Source organism: Leptinotarsa decemlineata, unplaced genomic scaffold (assembly GCF_025532065.1).
Source record: "Leptinotarsa decemlineata unplaced genomic scaffold, Ldec_3_MD MMD2_tig00078422_RagTag_RagTag, whole genome shotgun sequence".
NCBI classification, from domain to species: Eukaryota; Metazoa; Arthropoda; class Insecta; order Coleoptera; family Chrysomelidae; genus Leptinotarsa; species Leptinotarsa decemlineata.
The window spans coordinates 12,328,601-12,344,791 of NW_027412747.1; the positions used below are offsets into that span (position 1 = coordinate 12,328,601).

At 34.5% G+C, this 16,191-nt stretch overlaps 1 non-coding gene across 1 annotated transcript; it reads left to right on the forward strand.

Moving 5' to 3' along the window:
* Positions 1 to 15,191: 15,191 nt before the first annotated feature.
* Positions 15,192 to 15,263, forward strand: TRNAA-UGC (transfer RNA alanine (anticodon UGC)). Its single transcript has one exon. It is a non-coding gene; the product is annotated as a tRNA-Ala (tRNA).
* The last annotated feature ends 928 nt before the right edge of the window (positions 15,264 to 16,191 follow it).

Below are 16,191 nucleotides of genomic sequence, written 5' to 3' on the forward strand. Positions count from 1 at the left end.
TCACACTGAAACCTCACAGGCTTATTACATCTTTTCATGGTACCAATTCCACTATCTTATTCCGTGTATCATTAACTGCATCCACTCAACTGGATACTTTTTTAAGGACAAAACATAAGCACTACAGGAAAAACCTAAAGGCGCTTTTAGATCGGTACCTGTGCGAAAGTAGTGATTCACATTGGATTTGATTGAATCCACTTGGAAAAACGCTATCAGGAAATTTATTCCACACACACGGCGTTCTCCAAATGAAAGAGTTCTCAAACAGTGAAGTTTGAGGTGTACTGTGCTGATCCTCAAAACGATAAGCAGCCACAGTCCGTCGCGTATTTCTGATATGTATTGCTCTTGGTGGAATCAAATGTGCCAAGTCACTTGAACACTATCCGTGAAAGAATTTATAACAGAGAGACAAATCTCCAACCTTTCTTCGATGTTCCAAACTATCAAGATTGTAAGTGATGTTCGTGGCTCTTTTGTGGATAGAATCCAGCAGCTCCGAGCTATGTTTGGGGGCGGAGCTCCTTACATGAGAACAATACTCCAAAGAAGGTCTTATCTGGATTGCTTTCCACTTCTCCATCAATAAAGTTTGGGAAACTTCCGAAGAAAAGAAGAAAGCAATTAGATATGATCAAAATGAATATATAATAGTTACCTTCAGATGGAAACCAGAATAAAAAGCCCTTCCGAAACAACTACTTGCACATGAACATTAAGTTATACGAGATGTTTTTTTCTTCCAGTTTCTATATGGAAGAAATATATGTAGGAGATCTACGTATCTTTGTTGAGCTCATTTTGAACTCAATTACTTTCTTCATTTCATTTGTACAAAAATTGAGAAGTGGAAAGCTGGAAATCTTTCTTTCAAAAATATATCTCTTCTGAAAATATATAATCTTTTCAATTTAAACAAGACTCCTGTGGCTGGTATGATCTCCACAAATACCACTTGACCAGAAAGTTTTCTCAGATAAATTTCCATTTCGACTCAAAATTTGTTATCTTTGAGAAATATCAGTCGATCAACTAGCAATACAGGATGTTTCAAATTCGATCCTCGCCATTGGGATATCGGAAACTATGGGAGATACGAACATGGTTAAGTTGGGGAAAAGTTGCGCATTCACCTGAGTAATAATATACCGTTGAGAAAGTCCTGAAATTCTGTGTATATCCGGAGATATCTGGAAAAAGCAGAAATTTCAGAAAATGTTCTTTATTTTTGTTTTGCTTTTTTTTCGAAGGATTCGAAAATAAATTGCACTTCCACATTGCCACTTTTTCCTTGCTACATATGGGGTTGTCAGATTAGCTATCCGATGTTTCGTCTTCCGGCCACCATCATCAACTTTAGTTTTTCTTATGGGCGCTACATTGGATTCTTTCTGTTTTGAATAGATCCAGATTTTACCTTCTCAATGTATCACAAGTTAATATTCTTTTATGAACAATTGGAGATATTGAAAAAAATTAATTCTTATCATAATAGGCTTTGACTTTGATGTTTCCAAATTTGACTTCCAATTTGTTACACTCAATGACATTTTGTCATAGTACAGGTCATTGAATTTTTGGCGGAAAAAAGAGATATGATACAAATTTATTACAAATATGATAGAAACAGTGTTAGGACATCGGAAATGTATTTGAATTTGTATCCCGAAAGACAAAAACCACATCGAACTATGTACAAATTATTGGATCCAAATCTCAGCGAGTTTGGTTCATTTGAAAAGCTGAGGAATAAATACGGAGACCGAATCGACCAGGAAACTAACGAAAATTTGATAAATTAGGTAATGTATGAGGTAAGTCAGACATTGTGTCCTTTTCAATATAAATTAATGACATGCAGATAAACATGAACCCGGGAAAATCTACACGTCAAATTTCCTCCAAAATGAATATTTATAATACAAGTGCTTGCAGACATCTCAAAAAAAGCGGTTTAAAATGTTACAAAATACACAAATCCCAAAAATTGCATCCAGGTGATCCCGAAAAGCGATTACAATTTTTCAATTGACAAATAAATAGACCTGATTTTCCTGTTTTCCTGAAAAATATAATTTGAACAGATGAAAGCACTTTTACGAATTGTGGGATATTCAACCGAAATAACGAACACATTTGGAGCATAAGCAACCCCAGGTAGTTCCGAGAAATTCGACCTCAAGTGCGATTCAGTATTAACGTGTGGGCAGCATTTACAAAGATAGAATTTTGGGTCCTCATTTATTTGACAGAATTCTGAATGGAGAAACCGATCACCAGTTTTTAATGTCGATTTTCGAAGACTACTTGGATGACCTACTATCAGACAACTATAACAACATCTGATTTCAACATGATGATGCCCCACCTCACACTATCAGACGAGTATCTAATTACCTGACTGAAAGGTTTGGTGATGAATGGATAGGGAATAATGGGCTGGTAAAGTGGCCAGCAAGGTCTCCAGACTGAAGTGTTATGGATACATTCTCATAGGGTACACTGGAAAATAGAGATTATGGTCTGAGGAAATATCGAAATATTGAGGACCTTCAACACAGTATTGTTAGAGAGTTCGGAAGATTGAGAAGGAGGGAAATTGATCGTGAAGTGAATAATATTCGAAGGAGGACACAGTTGTGTTATCATGAACAAGGCCAGCATTCTCAATAATTTACTTTTGTCTTTACATTTTAGTTAATTATTGCTAGTTGTTCAAAGTTCTATTTTCATTGAAAAAAAAACACGGTGAGATTTTGATTCAATAACTTGAACATAGTTCAATGTGGTTGTCGTCTTTCGGGATGCAAGATTAAATACATTTCCGATGTCCTAACTCTGTTTGTATCGTATTTGTAATAAATTTGTATCATTTCTCTTTTTTCTCTCGTGAAATCCATTTTGGCAAAAATTCAATGAATTGTATAATAACAAAAAGTCATTGAATGTAACAAATTGGAAGTCAAATTGGAAACATCAAAGTCAAAGCCTATTATGATAAGAATTTATTTTTTTCAATATCTCCAATTTTTCGAAAAAAAATGATAACTTTTGATACATCATTGAAAAAGTAAAATCAGGTTCTATTCAAAACAGAAAGAATCCAACAACTTTTTGTTCCGTTTCTCCTTTTGTTTACCTCAGCGTTGGACGTAGTGTATATCGTGTTTATCATTAAATGTTTTATAACATAAAGATATACGATGCTCGATCAAACACGCTCACTTGCCGACCTGGGTGTGCCAGTTCCTTCAGAACCAGACCGTCGCCTTCGTCCATGGCCTCAACACGGCGGATCTTTCGCCAAAAAGGAAGATATGTCAAATCGGTCGTCGTCATCGACGCTGAGTCCTCATCTAAGGCGATCGCTCGAAAACGGCACCCGCGGCCCACCAGGAGTTGGCGTGGGCCCGAAGATGACGACGAAGGCCCGTCTCTCTCGCCTTAGCACGAAACGGCAAACGACTCTGCAGGAAATGTCAGTGAGCACGAACATAAATTGCGGATTAACTTTTGCATTAATTGCATCACTTCTGCTCTGTAACGCCCGAAGCGGTCTCATTCAGAAGATACGAGGGATGAGGAATGATTGCAGAATGCCCTTCTGGAGAACTTCAATCGGTTCATCAAAATCAGACGTATGCAACAGTGGTTATACTATAAGTATTTCGACATTTTCCAGATTATACAGTGCATTTCTGTTATGTCACCCCTTTTATTTTTTGAACGGGTCAACTCAAAAAATTGAAATGTGGGATGATGAAATTGATACTTTATTGAGAAGTGAAATTGACAGATGAAACTGTCAAGATGGCGACTGGGCGCCATCTGGGAAAAAAATTAAACGGAAAGTGGGGTCTTGTAATACACCATTTTGAAGCTCATGATGAATACTTCACAACACCTTCACCTACTACAAAATGGCGGAACATTTGATAATTTCCTGAAGACAAACACATTAATATCGATATATCCAGGTATATTTCTTTTTATCTGCCATATGGCAATTCCAACAACCTGATAAGGTTTGTTAAGTTATCTTTTGTTCATAAAAAAGTCAAAAAATGTCAGTACGACACTGAACATCATTGTTCAGTTGGAATATTCTCATTTAGTTTTCGGTTTTACTAGTAGAAAGGTACCACGTCAACAACCCCTGAAATGGTCAATTCTCGTTCATTGGAAGAAAAAAATGAAGCGATTTTCCGAATCGTCCTATCTGTAGAAAATATTTGAGGGAACTTGTATCCAAATTCACAACTACCGGTAGTGTACATAACAGAAAGCCCTCAGGTCATCCGTCCATTCCGGAAGAACAGCAAGTGCAAATAATTGGTGAGATGGTAGTAAATCCTGAACAGTCTACTTATTCCGTTGCGAATGTTTGTGAGGTGTCTCCTACTGTGTGGAGACTTTTGAAGAGGAATAGCCATACAAAATTAAAATGGTACACCAATTAACTGAAGATGACCCTGATCGAAGAACAGAATTCTGTGAATTCATGACGGAAGCCATTGCAAGGCATCCTACCTGTCTCCACAATATTTGTTGTAGTGACGAATGTCCAGTTTTTTGAATGGAAATGTTCACAGACAAAATTGCCCTTATTGAAGTGACACCAACCCTCACGTTTTCCGGGAAATACATACTCAATATCCAGAAAAAATAAACGTTCAGGCAAGTATATTGGGAAACCATATTGCAGGACCCCTATTTATTGTTCGAAATCCAACAGGGGAACTGTATTTGAATATGCTGGAAACTACTGTTGACACTCTCATCACCGAAATCTCCGAAGCGAATCCTAATGAATTCGATATGGATATTGTATTCCAATAAAATGGAGCACCACTACATTACTTCCGACAAGTAAGAAAGTATTTGGATACTACTTTTCCCGGTCGTTGAATTCGATGTCGAGGTTGTAAAATTTGGGTTTCTTTTTCTTGGACTCTGTGAAGTACTAACTTCACATCAAATTTTTTTCTTGGATTAGTAGGCTATGTCCGAAAGAAAACATGAATTCGGCCTTTTGCACGAAGAAAAGGTATTAAGTAGATTTTTCTTTGAATTTTGAGAGTTCGCAGCTTTTGTTTTTCTTTTCTAGGAAGTTACGAAGTTGGAGTTTTGAAAGAAAACTCGACTTTGTAAATAAAATATTATATTGAATATTAAAAAAATAAAAACTGAGGAACAACAAAACAACAGAAAAATGTAATAATAAGAATCGGTGGATGATAAACAAACCGAAGGAAAACAAACTAAATTTCTGGTATGCAAGACACTGAACAATTAAAAAACTAAACCGTGTACTGAAGGTACTACTAGTTTTTCACGTCCTAACGTCAACATCTATTTTTGCTTGCCTTCGCCGACTATGCTATCGTATACGGAGAGTGATTGTAATACTCAGCTCTACCAGCCTATGACATTTCAATACTGGCTTGAAACTTTAAAAGAATCAAGACACACGAAAAACATTTGCGCCACTCTGTATACTACATTTTGGCTAGCTCCTTTAAAAAATTCATACAAATGTTATTCAGACAAGTACATAAATCTCACCAACGACTATTTTTCAAATTTTTCCTCGGCTAATACAAAGGTTTCGATCTCGAGTGGACGTAGTAATCCGTTATTCAGTGTTGTGGAAAAACATCACTTCACGGAGAGAATTCACTCGCTTTACCGGGCACGGTAGACAAAATTATTATTCCAAAATTTCACTATAAATCCGCCAGATATACGCTCATACGCTCAAATTGACACTTCTTTATTTCCCTAATAAACTCTCGGGGTCAACTTCAATTAGTCGGGATCATGATTAATTAACCCATAACCCCGCCTTTTTTTCAATGGACGCTAAGCTCGGTTTCAAGTCTCAGAATTCCGACTTCTCACGAAATTGTTCACTCAGCAAAACTTCGAAAGCCTTTTGTTTAGATTACTGTCGCCACTCTATAAGTCTTTGTGACCTAGGCTGTTCATCTTATCCAAGATTTCCGTCCAGCGGTCCCGTATTTGTAATAATAATATATGACCCACAAGTGTTCTTACATAAACATTTTTTTCCTTCTCGCTAGTTAGCCGATAAATTTTAAACTGTTATTTCCTTCATGACTGAAATCGTTTTATTTTTTGTTTATTTTTTTTTCTTAAAGCGATAATTTTTTTTTTCGAACGTCGCCGGTGAAATTTGTGGATTTCATGCAAATGATTCTATATTTTAAAATACTAGGTATTACAAGGTCGGTCCTACAGAATGGCCAGTCCGCCCGCCAGATTTGACACCTTTGGACCTTTATTATGGGTCTATTTGAAGTAAAAGGTCTACGAAACTGAACCTGCATCAATATTAGATATACGGCAGAGATTAATGAATATTTGTGCGTGAAATATCGGATAGGCTGGCTGTTCATATGTCAAGAAATTCAAGGCAACCATTTCGAGCATCTTCTGAACTGACCTCAAGCTTATTACCTCATATTATGTAGTTAAATATCAATATATTCAGGCAATTATTAAAAGTTTCGCCATTTTGTAGTAGATTCATTAGACCATTATCTTAAATTTCTATTTTTTGAGTTGACCCGTTCATAAAATAGAAGGGTGGGGGGACATTAAAGAAATGCACTGTATGTGTGGTGCTCACGTGAACTTTGTCAAACTTGCGGAAAAAATGTTTACACCTTTATTTGGTAATCGTTCGTTCAGAACCATTCGCTGAAAAAAGATACAGGTACACTTACGACAGATTCTTCAAGTTCTACGACGGTGATGCGAGAACTGTATATCATTCAAATTATCCTCAAGCTCAGCATACTTCGTTTCACATATTTCTGATATAATAATCAAACCAAAACTTGCAGAAGATCCATCTTCATTGCATACAACATCGTATATCCCATTTATTACTTCGAACTCTTCCTCGAAAACCTCTTGATTCTGCTGCATTCTAGCCCAATCACAGACTCGGTAACTGAAGCTACCGCTACACTATCGCCATCGCAAATTGAAAGAATGACGTCACAGATATCCAGACCAATGATATCAAGACGTAACACCCCACTAAAGTCGTGTATATAGCAGTAACATACTGCGAAACTCTGAACACGCGTTTCTTTCGAAAACTTCTTTTCGTACTCCACCTTTTTTCGGTGAACACCACATGTCTAAAACTTCCTGCACAATATTCAAGATGCACAGAAACCCTAGTGTTTTCAACAATTCGCTCTTATTTTGTCTAAAGCTCTCTACACGATTGAAGAAATTAACCCAAATCGGCAAGAATTGAATTCTACAATGTTGCTTGCAAGGGTGATGGCATCCCCCTACGTAGACTATGGGATCAACAGAGAACTCAATTTTCGAGTATCAAAGATAAATGAGGCTCCCCAAGGCGGTCGGTTGTAAAGCCAAGCGACACCCACCGTCGAACGAGATTCTTTCTCTATCGTTCACTGCAGCCAATTACTGGATAAAGATATTGTCTTCTAAATTTGTGTTGAGCTATTTCTCAGTTCAGTATTCACCAAGTTTCAAAAATTCTAGTGAGTTTGTACAGATTTAGTCTAATTAAAGAATATATTTGTCATCATCATGAAGGCGCATTTATGGGGCACAAGTTGAAAGAATAGGTCCTCATTGAAAATTATAAATGGGAAAGTTCCCAATATAAACCCATGTCAAACACCCTTGTCAATAGAATTTGAATTAGACGTTATGTTGTATTTTAGAGTTGGAAGTTGTTGTTGTAATCACAAAGTTTTCCGATGATGTTTGAATCCACAGTTGGCTCCTGATGATAAAAACGTTTGTACTGGCTCTTTTTCATAAAAAAAGTGTTGCCTCTCCTTCACACTTGGCTGTATCGTGATGACGAGAGCTAGCTAGCTTAAAAAACATGCCCACTTCTCCATGAGTGCTGGTCCAATACTTCTTTTCCACTGATTCACACCATATCACTCAATATCCACCACTGAGTATATAACGCTATAACGCTGACTGTCAAAGTCGAAACCTATTCTACATTTTCAGACATTTGCAAATTTTTTTTTAAGAAATACCATGAAGATTCCCAGATACTGCAAATTGTTAACTGGTGCTAGTTATATCCCAGAAAAAAATATGAGAAACAACAAAGAGTATGCTGAAAGCCACAAAAAAGGGTTTCAGAGCACTATTGAATTGCATTTATTCATTTACAATATGAACTGCTCTTTATTTTTCAAAGAAAGTAATTCATATCATAAAATTATGAAACAACAAAAATTAATTGGCGCTCTGGGGCGATTTCATTGATTCCAGTGGCGCATTTGTTTTTCAGCTGCAGGATAACCCGGAAAAAACCTGCAGCACCACATCATCTAAAGATCTTGATCTGCCAATGTCCTCTCTTTCATAAAACAAAATGTAAAGTGTCTGCAGAGGCTTCAATAAATTCAAAACATCGTCAGAACACTTCATGACACGACTATCATCAAACTCAAACCAGTCTTTGACCAATCTTTGACCAATGCGTAATAATGACCAAATTCAACGACAGAACAATGATTGCATGAAGATTATGATAGTGGTCTGCTAGATTGAAGAGTGCACCTATTTCGAACTTTCTTAAGAGTTTGGTGCATCTGTCAGAGGTTGAGTAATGTTTGAAGAGCATCTGTGTCATTATTAGATTGACTGGCGTCTCAGCTATAATCGTTTTCTTATAATGGTCAGTTAGTTTGGAGCATGTTTTGCAATACAGTTGATCATCACCCGTTACAAGTTCCATTTTCAGATGATTCGACAATAAGCTTTGCACGGACTGGTTATCAGTCATATAAGGAAACGCTAATAATTGAAGTTTCAGAAAATCACATATGTTTTTGCTACCTCTTGAACATCTGCTACAAAGTAAAAAGGTGAGGATTTCTCCAGCAATAGATCTATAATCACAAGACGAGATAAACTGTACGGAATCATTCAATCCAGAGCAGTCAGAAGTATTGATTCTGCTATTTGTTCGCTCACGAAGAGTATTCAACAAGAACCCCAGGAATTCGAATCTAATGGACTTCAAAGACTCCAGGAAGTCGGTTGGTTCTTTCGAAACTGCAATTGCAGAACAATTGTTTGAGTTTCGTGAATGAGTAGGAAATATTCTCGTTCTTGTTCATCGTTGAAACCTGTTTCTTGAAATTCTTCGTCAAGAACATGTTTCACACAATCTGTATCAGAACCATTTCTCAAGCTGCAATCGATACTTCCAAGTCATGAAGAGTTTCGTATAGAGGGATCGATTCGGCTCTTGCTTCAAGCTTTTCCACTGAAAGGTAACTAGAACCACGAGGACTACAGCTCATATTTGGGGGGCAAGAATGACCTGAGTCCATTGACCGCACCGAAAAAGAAGAAGGTGGATTAATTACTTGCCAATTAACCTTGATAGGAGACTGATGAATATCTTGGCCTGTTTCGAAGAGATTTTAGTTCCATACTGAAATGATCTCATCAAAATCATGTGAAGGAGGAATGGTTCCAAGGACAGAAGCAGCATTACCACGTTGAATAGCAATATAAATTTTTTATATCAAAAAAGAAGTGTAGCGGTAATCTTTCGTTGTTCCTTTCGAGTTCATGAACGAATAACAGAGACTACCAACCATAAACACGAAAAGTTTCAACCGTTACTGGATGGAACAGGCAGTTGTTACCAAGATTTTGTATTTTTTTCGTTTTAATTTTCCACCAGACAATGCTACAGTTCCAGCAGACTTCGAACTTTCGGCTAGATGGGAAGCCGCAAGCGTGTCAATGCAAGTGAAGTCCAAATTCAAATAATTAATAAAATTATTACATACATTTCAGAAAGAGCGAATGTGTTGTCCCTCGCAACCTGGTGTTTATCTTTTCAATAATTGGGATATACCGCGCTAATGAAGATCGATGAATCAGAAATATATGTAGGTGGTTTGACGTTTTCTTGTGTTTTATTTTCACAAATTCTCCTATTTTACATTCAATCAAATGTACTAACCACAATTTCTTCATTTCAATCGATCAATTCATTGTATAAAATATCAAAATTCAAATGGAGACAGTAGGTATATTTTTGTGAGTTTTATATTCACTTGCAAGTTGCATGTCGGTTGAGCTACTCAATAGATTTCGAACCATTTGATTATATTATTGCGTTTTTCTGCTAATAATTCTGCTGAAATGCTGGTATTAATATTTTGGGGATATCAATACTAAATTATTTACTAATATCAAATGACACATATCGAAACACCACCTTTCTCATTGAAATCTTTCAAGATCCGTGATGAATTATTGTCAGCACAAACCGATGTACGGAAAAAAATAAACTGAAATATTCATCAATTCTAATCATTAGCATAGTACAGAACAAATTGATGAATTATTCGGACGCTAACGAATATGGAAAGAAACAAAAAAGTACCTCAAAACTTGGCAATTAGCATAAACATTGGCATGAATGAAATAATAATAGAAGTTTTGAACGGTAAATAGCTGTACTCGATGACGCAATTCTTCTCTTTCAGCAAATATTGATTCATTATTATTCAACGAAGAGGTCGATGAATCGCTGTTTTCGATATACCTATCATTAATTAATCATAAACATCCCAATTGTAACGCTGTTATTGAAGTTCAATACCCACTAGTTGAGTGGTTAAAAATAGTTTAAACGTGAATACAGTACACCAACATACATTTGCAAAAAAGGATTTGTCAATAATTGATTTTTAAAGGGGCTATTTTTTAGGAAAGATTTTTTCGTAAGAACTTTTTGCTTTTTCCTTCTGAAAACATTCATCCAAATGAATTTAATCTCCAGCGATTCAAATCCAACGTAAATCGCTACTTTCGTACAGAGGGCCTTAAGGATATTTCTGTAGTGCTTGTGATTTCCTAATCAGATATATGAAAACACTTCATTGTAAGATTTTCACTGAACAGTTTTACAAAACCGCAACACGTATTCCGCCATATACTGGCTTCTTCGGGCGTGTCTTACCCCAACGATTATGGACATACAGGATTGCTTCGGTACTGCACTTTTGAAATAAAAAAACAAATTTCATGTAAATCCGTCATTGGAATATTATATTTATACGTATGTATAGGATTGAATACTTAATATAAATGGATTAATACTAAGTAAAAATTTTTCATTTGAGGATGATAGGGCGACCTACTTTGTCCTTTTGAAAAGTAAGTGGTTTTATCAGTTTTTTATTATTTTCGTGAAAACTGTGACTCCTTCAAAAATTTTGTAAGATAATAGTAATATCTAAAAAAAAACTGTTTAACTTTTTGTTCCATCTTGTATAATAAACGCTTGATAATCAAAAATATATAAATAATAAACTGTTTATAGGTGTAACAACTTTTTTTATTTATCTAACAGGAAATACATGATTCGGTTTTTATTTTTTATTAAGAAAATGAGAAATTCAACTCATACTTTGTTCTATAAATGATGAAATTGATAAATCTACAATTTAATATATTATAATACTACATTAGAGCAAAAAGGAACTACTTTATCCACTAAATATATTTGATATAATTTTTTTTGCATGAATGTAGAAAAATAAAATTAAAGGACTAATATATTACTTCATTTAATTTTCGATTTTTTTTCTATTATCAGAATTGTTTAAATTTATTTTTTAAGTGACCTATTTTCGTCAACCTATTTTCGTCGGCCATTTCATTCTGATAATTTTTCTCAGTTTGCAAAATTCAAAAATAATATTTGCAATTATTTTTGAAAGAGTGTTTACAACTCCTGGCCCTTTTCTAAATCCATTTAAATGATGTTTTTCGAAAAGCTTGTTTCACTTTTTAATTTTTTCTAACCAATTATCTGTGGGTTTAATAAGACCTCCCAATGAAAGTTGCTGGATTCAAGAAGGTATATTATAATTATGATCTTCTGCTTTTATTTTATAAGTATAATCGCCCAAACCAGGTAGATCATTTTTATGCTTTTTAGCTAAGTATTCAGCAATACATTCTATAGAGTCCTCTGTTATTTCTGGAATATTTGTATTTGAAGTTGAAGAATGTTAGTAGAAATATCAGAACTACTAGATGAAAATGAGTTACTGCAATTTGATCCTATTGTCTGCTCTAAAATCGTGTCTGCGGTGATTTCAATTTCATTTGTACCACGGCTTCTAATTTAAAAAAATCCATTTTTGAGAGTGAATGTATCCCCCCTTTTGCAGCGACGAATCCATTCTTTTTGCAAAATTATGGAAACCATATCCTTAGCAATAGGAAAAGAGTGAAATATTACATCAGTAACATCTTTTTTCTTCAAAGTCAACTGATTGCTTTTGCAAGTTGACACTACACAAATACGACCAGGCATTTTAACTAAAAATTACTAGGTTATTTAATGGGTAGGCAATTATTGCTATCATTTACAAAAATGTGAATATTTCCAATTTCTGCCCTAATTTAATTTAAAAATTTTCAAAAAACAAAAAAAAGTTCCACAATGGCAAAAAACAAACCTCAAAACGGAAGAAAATAACAGTCTCATATGGCTTCTACTCGTTACACCAGTTTAAAAAATGTCCAAAAACAAAATACGACTTTCACAATAACAAACTCAATGATTCAGAAATCTAATTGGTATAATTAAATAGAAATGTAATCAAAATAAACGAAAACAATGTAATACTGTCCGAAAATAATCCTCAAAAAATGTTAAAATAACACACAGTCTTATGGCAGCTACTAAAAGTGTCACCAGTGTTATACGTCAGATCTGCTCGGCGCTTGTTTAACGTGGCGATATATGTAAGTAAGCAATCCTGTATGTCCATAATCGTTGCTCTTTCCCAACCAGGGATTTAATACAGTTCGTTCAATACAGAAAGAACAATGCTTCTGACCCCAAATCAATAAGATTCGACTGGTAAAGGGAAGTTCAAATTCTACAATATCTTGTAAATTCAGATGATCGATCATTTAATTCCTCAGCTATATCTTCTTTTGTTGAAGATTTTCACAATGAAGACTGGGGAGAAGTATTTTCTCCTTTAAATTCTGCATGACTTCAAAATTCTTTAATATTAACTTCCCAGAACGAAAACGAAACACAAAAATATTGAAAGAGGTACTTGGATTAACACCTATACATATTGAAATTTCTATTCAGAATTTGAAAAGTCTTCCGATATAATGAGATTTCACAAACTGAAAGAATAAAAAATAGTTAAAATTAATTAAAAATTTTATTTGATCTAACACATAATAATTGTAACATTGTATTGAATTTTAAGAATATTTTAATTTTTTGAAAAACAAGTTGGTCTTGACGGTGGACAAAAAACATTTTCTTCTCTTCTTTCTCATGATATACAAAAAAATAATACTGAGAAACGTTGTTCAGATTCAAAGATTATGGCTCGATATAAACTTTCAGAAAATTTGATAAAATGTCTATATTAAGGTTAAATATAAAAAATTACATTTACTAACAAATTCATCGTTGGAAACAATGGAAGGTATTTCAAATCAGTATATTGTTTGTAGAGCAATTATATTATTGTTCTGTGAGTAAACACAATTTATCTCATTCGATGAAAAAACAAAGTTAGCATAGAAACATAATTGCCCATTCTAAACAACTTATCTCAGTATCATTTTGACATATCATGAGCAAAAAAGATACACTACCTAAAAAGAAAATGGTTTTGAGTTTTCACCGTCAAGATCGACTCGTTTTCAAGAACTGAAAATATACTTGAAAATCATTTCTCATCAAGCAGAACATAATCCCACAATATCAATATTAAATTCTAAAAATTTTAAAAATTTCACCTCTTGGAACATCATTACCGGGAATGAGAAAAATGGTTCTTGCCGTAACAATACCTTACTGTTCATCAAAAGATTTTGAGCACACAGTTCTTAACAAACTATAACTATTGTTTCAGTTTCATACCAAGTAAATTTTCTCAGCAAATCAACTCACATTCCTGAGCAAAAAAATCAACAACCACAGCAATTATAGCAACATTTTTTAATATATCGAAGCAGGAAAATGCCATGTGGGGATTTTTGCAACCTGTTCATTATACCCGTCTCACAGACAAACTTTACAGGTAGGTACACCAGAAGATATTGCATTAGACTGGATAACTTATTTTCTCACTTTCAGACAACAATACTTAGAAATAAATAGGATTCAGCCAAGATCAGCCCTAGCCCTTTCTTATATGTCATATATGTCAGTGAACTGGATAAAGCGACCACATTTCCTTCCATAACCATGACAGATCGATTGTTAGCTCAATTGGTTCACATTTGACCTTGAAAATGAAATATGAAGTTTTCCAAGAAATCGATAGGTTGGCTTTCAGCAAATGACCTTTAATTGAATGAAAGCAATTTGATTTAGCTTTTATTTAAAATTTCTCAATTTACAATGAAATCATTCATATTGTTTCGAATCGTTTAGTAAAATTTAATTCTCATATGTGAGTACACAAGAGTTCTTTTAGAGAGGGTGAAATATGTAATGCAGTATGTTCAGTTTCATTGGAAACAACTTGTTATTCAAATAATGTAAAATAGGAAAAGACACTTTCATAATTTTGAAAGCTCTCATTTTCCATAGGATTCAAACATGAAACAAAAATAATGAATGAGTGAAATGAATGTTCATTCATTAAAACCCAAATGCGAAGAAGCATTGAGGATGACATTGTTCCATGTAAGTGTAATTCAACCTCTTTTGGATACTACATATACTACATATAGCGATCATGTGTGTATCAGTTCCATAACGAATGTGTGGAGTGCAAAGTGAATAGGAAAAAGTGTTTTTTCTATAATTCAATCGTCAGATAAAAAAAGTTGTTTCGAAAGTATTTTTTTATGTAATTCAATGTTTTAATGTGAGGGCTTTTTTCCTTAGTTTGCGTCTAAAGATTACTTCTTTGCATGATTTACACTGCATATTTGTAAAAGTTTATTTTTTGAAAACGATTTCTTCTTTTCTTTGGAAGATTTCAATATTTTTGTATAAAGACGGAGAAATAGAAAGCCAAACACCTTTTTTTTTCAAAAATTAACCTTTTTCAATTTAAAGTGATATAATCATGCTGAAATGAATTATACTAAGCGTACATTGTATAAGACTAAGGTTAGCATAAGGGGATGTAGCTCAGTGGTAGAGCGTTCGCTTTGCATGTGAAAGGCCCGGGGTTCGATCCCCCGCATCTCCAGTTTTTTTTATTTTTCATTTTCAAATTAATTTCTATAATAAATTCCAACACAATTCGTATATGCGACATCTTAACAGAATAACACAATTTCATTCAATTAATGTAATGGCTGAAATTGTTCAAAATCACATGTTGTCGAGCTTCAATTAAACTTATTGAATAATTGGCAGAATTGTTTTAATAGTTTTTGATAACACTTTCTAAATACAAATTATGAAATTATAAAAAAACAATAAAAATTAATTAGCGTTCCGTGGCGACTTTATTGATTCCAGCTGCAGGAAAACCCGGAAAAACCTGCAGCACCACATCATCTGAAGACCTTGATCTGCCAATGTCCTCTGTCTCATAAAACAAAATGTAGGGTGTCTCCAGAGGCTCCAATATATTCAATACATCGCCATAACACTTCGTGAAACGACTATCGTCAAACTTAAACCAGTCCGTTTCTTCTTTGACCAAGGCATAATAATGACCAAATTCAACGTCAGAACCACAGTGAACAATGACTGCATTAATATTATAATTGTGGTCTGCTAGACTGAAGTGTTCATCTATATCGAACCTTCGTAAGAGTTTGGTGCTTCCGTCAGAGGTTGAGTCATGTTTGAAGATCATCAGTCTTATTATTAGGTTAACTGGTGCCCCAGCTATACTTTTTTTCTTATAATAGTCAGTCAGTTTGGCGCATGTTTGGCAATATAGTCAAACTTCACCTAATAAAAGTTCAATTTTCAGATGATTTAACAATAAGCTTCACACGGACTGGTTATTAGTCATATTAGTCAGTCATATAGTTGAAGTTCCAGAAAATCACATACGTTTTTGATACCTCTTGAACATTTACTACAAAGTAAACAAGTGAGGATTTTTCCAGCGAAAGATCTACAAACACAAGTACGGAATCATTCAATCCAGAGCGATCAGG